The 11,074-nt window shown below is 39.7% G+C and overlaps 1 pseudogene; it reads right to left on the reverse strand.

Annotated features, from left to right (window-relative positions):
• The window catches only part of LOC107698907 (sodium/potassium-transporting ATPase subunit alpha-1-like), a 12,612-nt pseudogene extending 3,615 nt beyond the window's left edge, over positions 1-8,997 (reverse strand).
• Between the last annotated feature and the right edge of the window lie 2,077 nt (positions 8,998-11,074).

Here is an 11,074-nt window from a genome sequence, read left to right on the forward strand (position 1 = left end):
ATTACAGAACCGGCTTTACTGATAAGATGCGCGTTAAATATCGCATGCGATTTATCGTGCAGCCCTAGTGGAAACCAAGATCCGATGAATCAGAAGAAAAAACTAATCTATACAATATATGTCTACATCCCTTCAGTGCTTGGCTCCTGATTCACATACTGTGTTATTTCACCTACCATGTCAGTGCCCAGGTCAATGCAGAGAATGGTGACGGTGCCCAAAGGTAGAGGAATACCCACAAGGACAAAAAAGAGAAAGGGTGACATCTCAGGGATCTTACTAGTCAGCGTGTAGGCAATAGACTTCTTCAAGTTGTCAAAGATCAGACGTCCTGAAGTGGAAGATCAATTTGAGAAATAAGTGTCTAAGTAACCTTTATCGTTCTTCATTGAAATTAAATTTTCAATATCATACCTTCTTCTACTCCAGTGACAATTGAGGCAAAGTTGTCGTCCAGAAGAATCATGTCAGCAGCCTGTTTGGATACGTCAGATCCAGCGATACCCATAGCCACACCAATGTCAGCCTTCTTCAGAGCAGGAGAATCATTGACACCATCACCGGTTACGGCCACAATGGCACCCTGATAAGAGAAATAAAATGCATTAAAATGGTTCCTGCTGGGAAAGATTTTCACACTGAAGGAGCAGACATCACTGTATGTGAAGAGTCGTATGTGATGAAAGAAATCATAGCTTTACACTAAATTATTCAAAGTGTTTTTTTTTCTGACCAGTAGGTGGCACTAAATACAAACTTACACAATAGCTGCAATTACAATTACAAAGTTTAATCTTATGCATTCTATCATTGCCAAGACAAGGCCAAACTTTGTGCTTGGGATGCTATTCACTGGCATGGTCTCAAGATTATCTGTACCAAAGCTGTGGATCATCAGTACCTTAGCTTGCTTTCAACACATTAACGATGGTGGAAACTAGGGCTGCACGATAAATCACATGCGATATTTAATGCGCATTGCCCCTTCAGTGTTTGGCCCCTGATTCCCGTACTGGAAAATATTCTGTATCAGTAAAATGTGTCCTTTCACCTACCATGTCAGTCCCCAGGTCAATACAGAGAATGGTGACGGTGCCCAAAGGTAGAGGAATATTAGCAATGATGAACAAGAGGAAGGGTGAGATCTCAGGGATGTTGCTGGTCAGTGTGTAGGCAATGGACTTTTTCAAGTTGTCAAAGATCAGACGTCCTAAAGTTGAAGATAGATATGAGAATTAAGCATCATAAGTTACCTTCCTAATTCTTCAGTCAGTTAAGTTCTCAATAAAATGTCTCACCTTCTTCTACTCCAGTGACAATTGAGGCAAAGTTGTCGTCCAGAAGAATCATGTCAGCAGCCTGTTTGGATACGTCAGATCCAGCGATACCCATAGCCACACCAATGTCAGCCTTCTTCAGAGCAGGAGAATCATTGACACCATCACCGGTTACGGCCACAATGGCACCCTGATAAGAGAAATAAAATGCATTAAAATGGTTCCTTCTGGGTAAAATTTCCTAGTATCAAATAGGATTGGACAGACAACTCCCTGACATTACCTGTCGCTGACAACCTTCTACAATGATCAGCTTTTGTTGTGGAGAAGTTCTGGCAAACACAATTTCTGTATGGTGTTTCAGGATATCATCCAGCTTTTCTTCCCTCATATTCTTCAGTTCTCCACCATGGACCACACAGGCCTTAGCATCTCTAGAGGTACACGTTGCATTAGCAGACTTCTAGAGCAAATTAAAAACTTGGTGAATAAATGTTTTGTTTGAGATGGATACCTTGGATTGACCTCATCAACAGGGATGTTTAAACGAGCAGCAATGTCTTCCACAGTCTCATTGCCTTCAGAGATGATGCCAACACCCTTTGCAATAGCCTTAGCTGTAATTGGATGGTCTCCAGTAACCATGATAACCTGTAATTGAAGATTCTGAATTATAATTTGATTAACTGATTGTACATGCAACAAGTATGAACAAAATTTAATATGCTGCAGCAAAGGTGCGACATATTCAAACAATGGATCTTGAACCAAGAACAACTTCTTGATTCAAGACCCATTACAAATAGTCTTAGCTGTAATTGGATGGTCACAAGTAACCTGTGATAGAAGACATAGATGCTTGATCATATGATTCATTTAATTCAATAAAGGTATAATATAATCAAGCCATCAGTCTTGAATCAAGGTGAAACAACACCTTGATTCCTGCACTCCTGCACTTGCCCACAGCATCTGGTACAGCTGCACGAGGAGGATCAATCATGGATATTAGGCCAACAAAACACAGGTTCTCAGTTGGGAAGTTCACTTCGTCGGTATCAAATGCAAAACCCTCAGGAAATTGGTCATCAGGGAGGCTAAAGTGGCAGAAACCTTTGAGAAAGAACACAATCATTAGTGTACATAGTCATAGTTTTAACTGAAAAACTCCACAAGGTGAACTTCACAAGATGGCTTTACCCAGCACTCTTTCTCCGAGACCTCCGAGTTCTACATAAGCATTTTGGAAAGCATCGTTCATTTCATCATCCAAAGGCTGCTCTTTTCCTTGAATCACAATAGTAGAGCATCGATCCAAGATTCTCTCAGGGGCTCCCTTCATCACCAGCAGGTGCTTAGACTCTGAAGAATTGGGATTCTTGTGGATTGAGAGCTAGAAAAGGCATATTAGGGGATGTTAGGAAGGACAGTCAAATCTGTAAATCTCCAAAGAATAATTAAACAAAAATACCTGATACTTGTTGGTGGAGTTGAAAGGGATCTCAGCAATCTTTGTGTACTTCTCTCTCATTTCAATGACTGAACCACAGCACAGCTCAATACACTTCAGCAGGGCAGACTCTGAGGCATCACCAGCTGTGTCTCGCTGCAAAAGATTGATTTCTTTTCTTTACTGATAGTGTCTTGACCGACATATATTTACTGATGGACTTTTACAAGTCTAAAGTTAAATCATCTACATATTTATTTAAATATTTTAAAGTACTAAATATTGAGAAGCTCAAGCACACCTTAAGGATTGGCACATGGTTTTGATCAGCAAGGAAGACAGCACGATTGCAAAGGCCAGCGATACGTGCAAGAGCAGACCAAGTAGCCGAGCTCCTATCGAATGAGGCTCCACTCTGGTTCTCTGTGGTGTCTGCTTCGTGAATTTGGCTGTCAAACCACATGTGAGCGACAGTCATTCGGTTCTGGGTCAAAGTTCCAGTCTTGTCAGAGCAGATGGTGGAGGTCGAGCCAAGAGTCTCCACTGCTTCAAGATTCTTTACCAGGCAGTTCTTCTTTGCCATACGTTTGGCGGTCAGAGTCAGACACACCTACATGAAGTTACAAGTTAAGTAATAATTCTTGGCTCAAGTGAAGTGTACTTTGGCTCTAGTAGTGTACATTGAATTCTGACTCACAGTTACAGTGGCAAGGAGACCTTCAGGCACATTAGCGACAATGATACCAATAAGGAAGATGACAGCTTCCAACCACCCATATCCGAGAATCAGGGAAAGAATGAAGAAGGAGACACCCAGGAAGACAGCTACACCAGTGATGATGTGGATGAAGTGCTCGATCTCTTTAGCAATTGGTGTTTGTCCACCTTCCAGACTGGAGGCAAGAGTGGCGATACGACCCATGACAGTACGGTCACCGGTGTTAATGACAATCCCTCTGGCAGTACCTATTGAAAAATGAAATTTCAATTACGAAATTCTGACATTTTTTATCCAACAAACCTCATTTGTTTTATCTGTGTACCTTCAACACAGTTAGTAGAGAAGAAGGCAATGTTTCTGGTTTCCAGGGGATTTTCATTGGAGAAGTCAGGAGAACGAGTCTGGGGCTCAGATTCACCAGTGAGGGAAGAGTTGTCCACCTGGAAAGGAAGATTGGTCCAGGATTGCTGGTTAGTACCAGTTTGGTGTTGGTCTAGCTCTGGGGTGTTCAATACCCTTCAATCTAAAATTTGAGCTAAACTCTGTAGGACACTGGCCCTCCAGGAGCAGGTTTAGCATATACAACTTGTTCACCAACAAAACATTGGTTGACTTGTTGACCAAAGAAATGACACTACTTAAGAAGCCTGTTTGATGGGGACACCGGAATACCCGCATCCCATTCTGGTGACCAACATTCAAAATGCAACATAACTTTTCAAAAGTGGGAGTATGTTACCTTTGCCATTCTTTTGCGCTTTAAGTCTTACCTTGCATCCATGCGCAGAGATGATACGGAGATCAGCTGGGATTCTGTCTCCACCTTTGACCTCCACAAGATCACCAGCGACTACCTCCTCTGCATTGATACACTTTTTCTCTCCATCACGTATAACCAGGGCTTGCTACAAAACCAGAATGTATTAGAATGAAGTTTTTGTGTGAGAGATACAGTGTTTTATCAGAATATATATATATATATATATATATATATATATATATATATATTTCAATTTCTGTACCTGAGGTACAAGGTTCTTAAAAGATTCCATGATTTTTGCGCTCTTGGCTTCTCTTCTACAATGATCAGCTTTTGTTGTGGAGAAGTTCTGGCAAACACAATTTCTGTATGGTGTTTCAGGATATCATCCAGCTTTTCTTCCCTCATATTCTTCAGTTCTCCACCATGGACCACACAGGCCTTAGCATCTCTAGAGGTACACGTTGCATTAGCAGACTTCTAGAGCAAATTAAAAACTTGGTGAATAAATGTTTTGTTTGAGATGGATACCTTGGATTGACCTCATCAACAGGGATGTTTAAACGAGCAGCAATGTCTTCCACAGTCTCATTGCCTTCAGAGATGATGCCAACACCCTTTGCAATAGCCTTAGCTGTAATTGGATGGTCTCCAGTAACCATGATAACCTGTAATTGAAGATTCTGAATTATAATTTGATTAACTGATTGTACATGCAACAAGTATGAACAAAATTTAATATGCTGCAGCAAAGGTGCGACATATTCAAACAATGGATCTTGAACCAAGAACAACTTCTTGATTCAAGACCCATTACAAATAGTCTTAGCTGTAATTGGATGGTCACAAGTAACCTGTGATAGAAGACATAGATGCTTGATCATATGATTCATTTAATTCAATAAAGGTATAATATAATCAAGCCATCAGTCTTGAATCAAGGTGAAACAACACCTTGATTCCTGCACTCCTGCACTTGCCCACAGCATCTGGTACAGCTGCACGAGGAGGATCAATCATGGATATTAGGCCAACAAAACACAGGTTCTCAGTTGGGAAGTTCACTTCGTCGGTATCAAATGCAAAACCCTCAGGAAATTGGTCATCAGGGAGGCTAAAGTGGCAGAAACCTTTGAGAAAGAACACAATCATTAGTGTACATAGTCATAGTTTTAACTGAAAAACTCCACAAGGTGAACTTCACAAGATGGCTTTACCCAGCACTCTTTCTCCGAGACCTCCGAGTTCTACATAAGCATTTTGGAAAGCATCGTTCATTTCATCATCCAAAGGCTGCTCTTTTCCTTGAATCACAATAGTAGAGCATCGATCCAAGATTCTCTCAGGGGCTCCCTTCATCACCAGCAGGTGCTTAGACTCTGAAGAATTGGGATTCTTGTGGATTGAGAGCTAGAAAAGGCATATTAGGGGATGTTAGGAAGGACAGTCAAATCTGTAAATCTCCAAAGAATAATTAAACAAAAATACCTGATACTTGTTGGTGGAGTTGAAAGGGATCTCAGCAATCTTTGTGTACTTCTCTCTCATTTCAGTGACTGAACCACAGCACAGCTCAATACACTTCAGCAGGGCAGACTCTGAGGCATCACCAGCTGTGTCTCGCTGCAAAAGATTGATTTCTTTTCTTTACTGATAGTGTCTTGACCGACATATATTTACTGATGGACTTTTACAAGTCTAAAGTTAAATCATCTACATATTTATTTAAATATTTTAAAGTACTAAATATTGAGAAGCTCAAGCACACCTTAAGGATTGGCACATGGTTTTGATCAGCAAGGAAGACAGCACGATTGCAAAGGCCAGCGATACGTGCAAGAGCAGACCAAGTAGCCGAGCTCCTATCGAATGAGGCTCCACTCTGGTTCTCTGTGGTGTCTGCTTCGTGAATTTGGCTGTCAAACCACATGTGAGCGACAGTCATTCGGTTCTGGGTCAAAGTTCCAGTCTTGTCAGAGCAGATGGTGGAGGTCGAGCCAAGAGTCTCCACTGCTTCAAGATTCTTTACCAGGCAGTTCTTCTTTGCCATACGTTTGGCGGTCAGAGTCAGACACACCTACATGAAGTTACAAGTTAAGTAATAATTCTTGGCTCAAGTGAAGCGTACTTTGGCTCTAGTAGTGTACATTGAATTCTGACTCACAGTTACAGTGGCAAGGAGACCTTCAGGCACATTAGCGACAATGATACCAATAAGGAAGATGACAGCTTCCAACCACCCATATCCGAGAATCAGGGAAAGAATGAAGAAGGAGACACCCAGGAAGACAGCTACACCAGTGATGATGTGGATGAAGTGCTCGATCTCTTTAGCAATTGGTGTTTGTCCACCTTCCAGACTGGAGGCAAGAGTGGCGATACGACCCATGACAGTACGGTCACCGGTGTTAATGACAATCCCTCTGGCAGTACCTATTGAAAAATGAAATTTCAATTACGAAATTCTGACATTTTTTATCCAACAAACCTCATTTGTTTTATCTGTGTACCTTCAACACAGTTAGTAGAGAAGAAGGCAATGTTTCTGGTTTCCAGGGGATTTTCATTGGAGAAGTCAGGAGAACGAGTCTGGGGCTCAGATTCACCAGTGAGGGAAGAGTTGTCCACCTGGAAAGGAAGATTGGTCCAGGATTGCTGGTTAGTACCAGTTTGGTGTTGGTCTAGCTCTGGGGTGTTCAATACCCTTCAATCTAAAATTTGAGCTAAACTCTGTAGGACACTGGCCCTCCAGGAGCAGGTTTAGCATATACAACTTGTTCACCAACAAAACATTGGTTGACTTGTTGACCAAAGAAATGACACTACTTAAGAAGCCTGTTTGATGGGGACACCGGAATACCCGCATCCCATTCTGGTGACCAACATTCAAAATGCAACATAACTTTTCAAAAGTGGGAGTATGTTACCTTTGCCATTCTTTTGCGCTTTAAGTCTTACCTTGCATCCATGCGCAGAGATGATACGGAGATCAGCTGGGATTCTGTCTCCACCTTTGACCTCCACAAGATCACCAGCGACTACCTCCTCTGCATTGATACACTTTTTCTCTCCATCACGTATAACCAGGGCTTGCTACAAAACCAGAATGTATTAGAATGAAGTTTTTGTGTGAGAGATACAGTGTTTTATCAGAATATATATATATATATATATATATATATATATATATATATATTTCAATTTCTGTACCTGAGGTACAAGGTTCTTAAAAGATTCCATGATTTTTGCGCTCTTGGCTTCTATCCTGTTATTATGACAACAGCAGCAAGCACAATTCCCAGGTAAAGCTGGAAAATCAAACAGGTTCACAGTGGGGATAATTATGCTTGATTCACTATGTTTGTTGACATATGAGCTATTTATGCATAAATAAGTGAAGGTTTTTGCTCTATCGTACATTGTCATTTGCAGGTTCATCTTCAGAGGCAGCTTGGATTCCGTATGCCAGGAAACAAAGGATTGCACCAATCCACAGCAGCGTTGAGAACCCACCAAAGAGCTGTTTGCAGAACTTGATCCATTCTGGAGTCGTAGGAGGTGGGGTCAGGGCATTGGGCCCATCACAAGCTAAGATCTCCTTTGCACGGGAAGAAGACAAGCCCTGCCAGCAACGATAAAAATGTAGTCAGCAATTGGTTAAACATTGTTGCAGGGTGAGTGAAGCTTGAAACAGTGGTTGTGGATGTCAGACCTCAAAAATATAAACATAAATATGAGACTTCAAGGAGATATTGTGGAATAACGAAAAGGGGGCATGTTGTCCTTGAGGTGTTAGAGCTTTTTGAAGGTCAGGGTGGGGCAGAGGATTTGGTCCAGGTAGGGGGTGGAGTTAATGGCAATGACACACTCACCTGTGTCCGGGATCGCTCCAGGACAGTTAGCAATAATTCGGTTCAAATAATATTATGCACATAGGCTTCAGATCCATAGCTTACATATATAAGTTGCAAGTACTTGTATTAGAACTTTTCCATTACAACATTACGACACTTTCCATTACATAATAATTACACCTTGAACATACCTCTTGGTAAACAAACCATTTTAAAGTAAATATGCTTTAATTTGACAGAGAAGACATAGTAAGCTGAATAATCCAAAATTTCAATGATTTTAAATTAGTTTACCAGCCATTCTTTTCAAAGGGAGATAATACCAACAATCATTTATGTCCATCTAAGAAGATAAAACATGAATCATTTTAAATACATTATGTTTCCCAAATGTGTCACAAAACTCACCCTGGTTAGGTCAGTTCCATATTTGTGGTGAAGCTCATCCATTGTCAACTTGTGGTCTTCCTGCAGAAAAAAAGAAGAGCCTTGAAATCTTAGTTCCCCACAGAACTGATTTTAGTTAAATGGAACATTTTAATGCAATGTGTACTTTCTAAATTTATTTATATATTAATTTCGCACCAGATCCACTTCTTTTTTGAGGTCGTCCATGTCCATCTGCTTTCTTTTCCCCTTTTTTGGCTTTTTGGCTCCATCTTCTGAAGCTGCCGCCAATTTGTACTTATCGTTCCCCGTCTATCAAAAATAACAATACTTAGCATATGCAACAAACACATTACCTGAACGAGAGACAAGAGAGAGAGAAAAAATCGAGAGAGAAAAATGGAGGAACAAAAGCAAATGTGCAATGAAACTGGCAGAATAATGAAATATAGCCGTGGTCCACTCACTCCAAGCCCCATTTTCCTCGTTTATTCCAATTTAAACTCTGAAGCTTTTGGATCTTAGATGTCGTAGTTCTCGTGAAAGCCTCTCCGGAGACAAAAAGCTCCTGTGTGTCCAAGTCAGGTTCACAAAATTTATACCCTGCCAACTCACCTGTTTCAAGGAGGAGATTAGGGAGGAGTTTGGCTGCTGTCATGGAGATTTAACATTTATTCAACCTTCATCCGAACAGGTAGGTCATGTCATTGACATCTAGTTGAGGAACTAACATACTCAATATTTGTTTGCACATCATTTATCAGTATTACAAAAAACCTTCCATGTGCTCTGATTTGTCTTCAACATTAAGTTTCTCTGCACTTATAAATCATTTATTGTCTGGCACCACCTGATTTTTATGACTTTTAGCCACTTCTCCATTTTAAAGGTAAGTGATGAATGACTGTGTAATTCAACACCCAGTAATAAATCTGATCAAATCAAACTACGCTTGTACACGGCCACAATCATATCTTGAGAATTCTGAATGCGAGTTTGGCCTACGTTTTGTTCGTGTTTTGTAAACGTCTCGCTATCTTTTCTCTGTCAACAATGGATTAAGTTTAGTCCATATTTATGCTTTTCAACAGCATGCCACCACTTATACATCTGCGAGCATGGATTGCACATTTCCTTTTGAGTTTGCATCCATTTGTTTGGTAAATACTCCAGGAAAACCAGGATCAGCTGGTGCTGCAGCTCAGAGAGGCTTGTAAACGAGGAAGACGGGAATGAACTGTGCGGATATTCAAGGTGACATCAGGGTTGTGGGAATGTCAACAGTGATTATCAGCCTCTCTGACAGTTGTAACCGTTTCATTATATCCTAAAGTAGGCGGTTGCCCTTGTGTTACTCAAAATCCAGGTGAATAATATGGAATTTGTTACTTTGCAAGAAACAAATACACTAGTCCATTATAGTCTTTTAAAATTGCAATGCCTGGATCAAATCACACAAAGTAATAGCTAATAATATACGCTTAAACAGTGAAAACTATCATTTAGTAAACCGGTTCCAGTGCTTCATCCCATAATTGCTGTGTCTGATCCAGGGTTTTTCTCAGAAAGAAACAATGTGTTGTAGTCTCTCAATGGGCAGAGAAATGTGAAGGTGGAAGGGGCTCATACTGTATCTGACACGCATGATTACAGCAGGGGCTCTATGGACGTGAGCAGAAATGACAAACAAGATCTTTAGCTCTCTTAAAGGAGAAAAATGCCAGCTTTTTGTCGATAAATGCCTGACCCATACATAATATAATATTATGTAATATAATAGCATATTTCTGGCCAAATATATATTTATTGTTGTGAACAGCATGAAATAAGTCAAAGACATACATTTTAGAGTAAATTTTAAAGTAAAAGGTCCAGATTTTACATTTTGCAAAGTCAAATGCACCTCATTGGCAATACATACATGCATACGTATATAATATATAACGTTCTTGCAAGGTTCTCTGAAAGTTCTGAACAAATGTTCTTCTGGTAATGTTAATATAACGGTTGTATCTACTCTTTAACAATGTTCTCTAAATGTTAACACAAAAACGTTTTTTTATACATGTCCATGGAACATTTCATTTCTAAAAACGTTTCCGTTGAATATTCATCTAATGATTTTAAATGTTACAACTTGCTTTGGAATGTTCAGGGAACATTCAAAAGTAATGTTCCAATAATGTTTGCAAAATGATCAAATGTAATGATCCTTTAATGTTCACTTAAAAAAACATTAGAACATTAAAAAACTGGAAGTTTTTGAATGTTGATAAAACATTCAGAAATAAAATTTTAATAGATCAATGCTAATGTTAGCAAAACATTTGAGCATAGCTTTGATGTCATTGTCGCATGATCCTTCAGAAATCATTCTAATATGCTGATTTACTGCTCAAGAAACATTTCTGATTATTAATTTCTGATTATTATCAATGTTAAAAACAGGTGTGCTGCTTCATATTTCTGTGAAAACTATGATACATTTCATTTTTTAGGATTGAAAGTCAAAAATCAACATTTATTTGAAACAGAAATGTAAAGTACCCTTGCAGTGTGTGTGTGTATATATATATATATGTGTGTGTGTGTGTGTATATACATATATATATATATATATATATA

Source organism: Sinocyclocheilus anshuiensis, unplaced genomic scaffold, assembly GCF_001515605.1.
Source record: "Sinocyclocheilus anshuiensis isolate Anshui unplaced genomic scaffold, SAMN03320099.WGS_v1.1 scaffold1854, whole genome shotgun sequence".
Taxonomy (NCBI): domain Eukaryota; kingdom Metazoa; phylum Chordata; class Actinopteri; order Cypriniformes; family Cyprinidae; genus Sinocyclocheilus; species Sinocyclocheilus anshuiensis.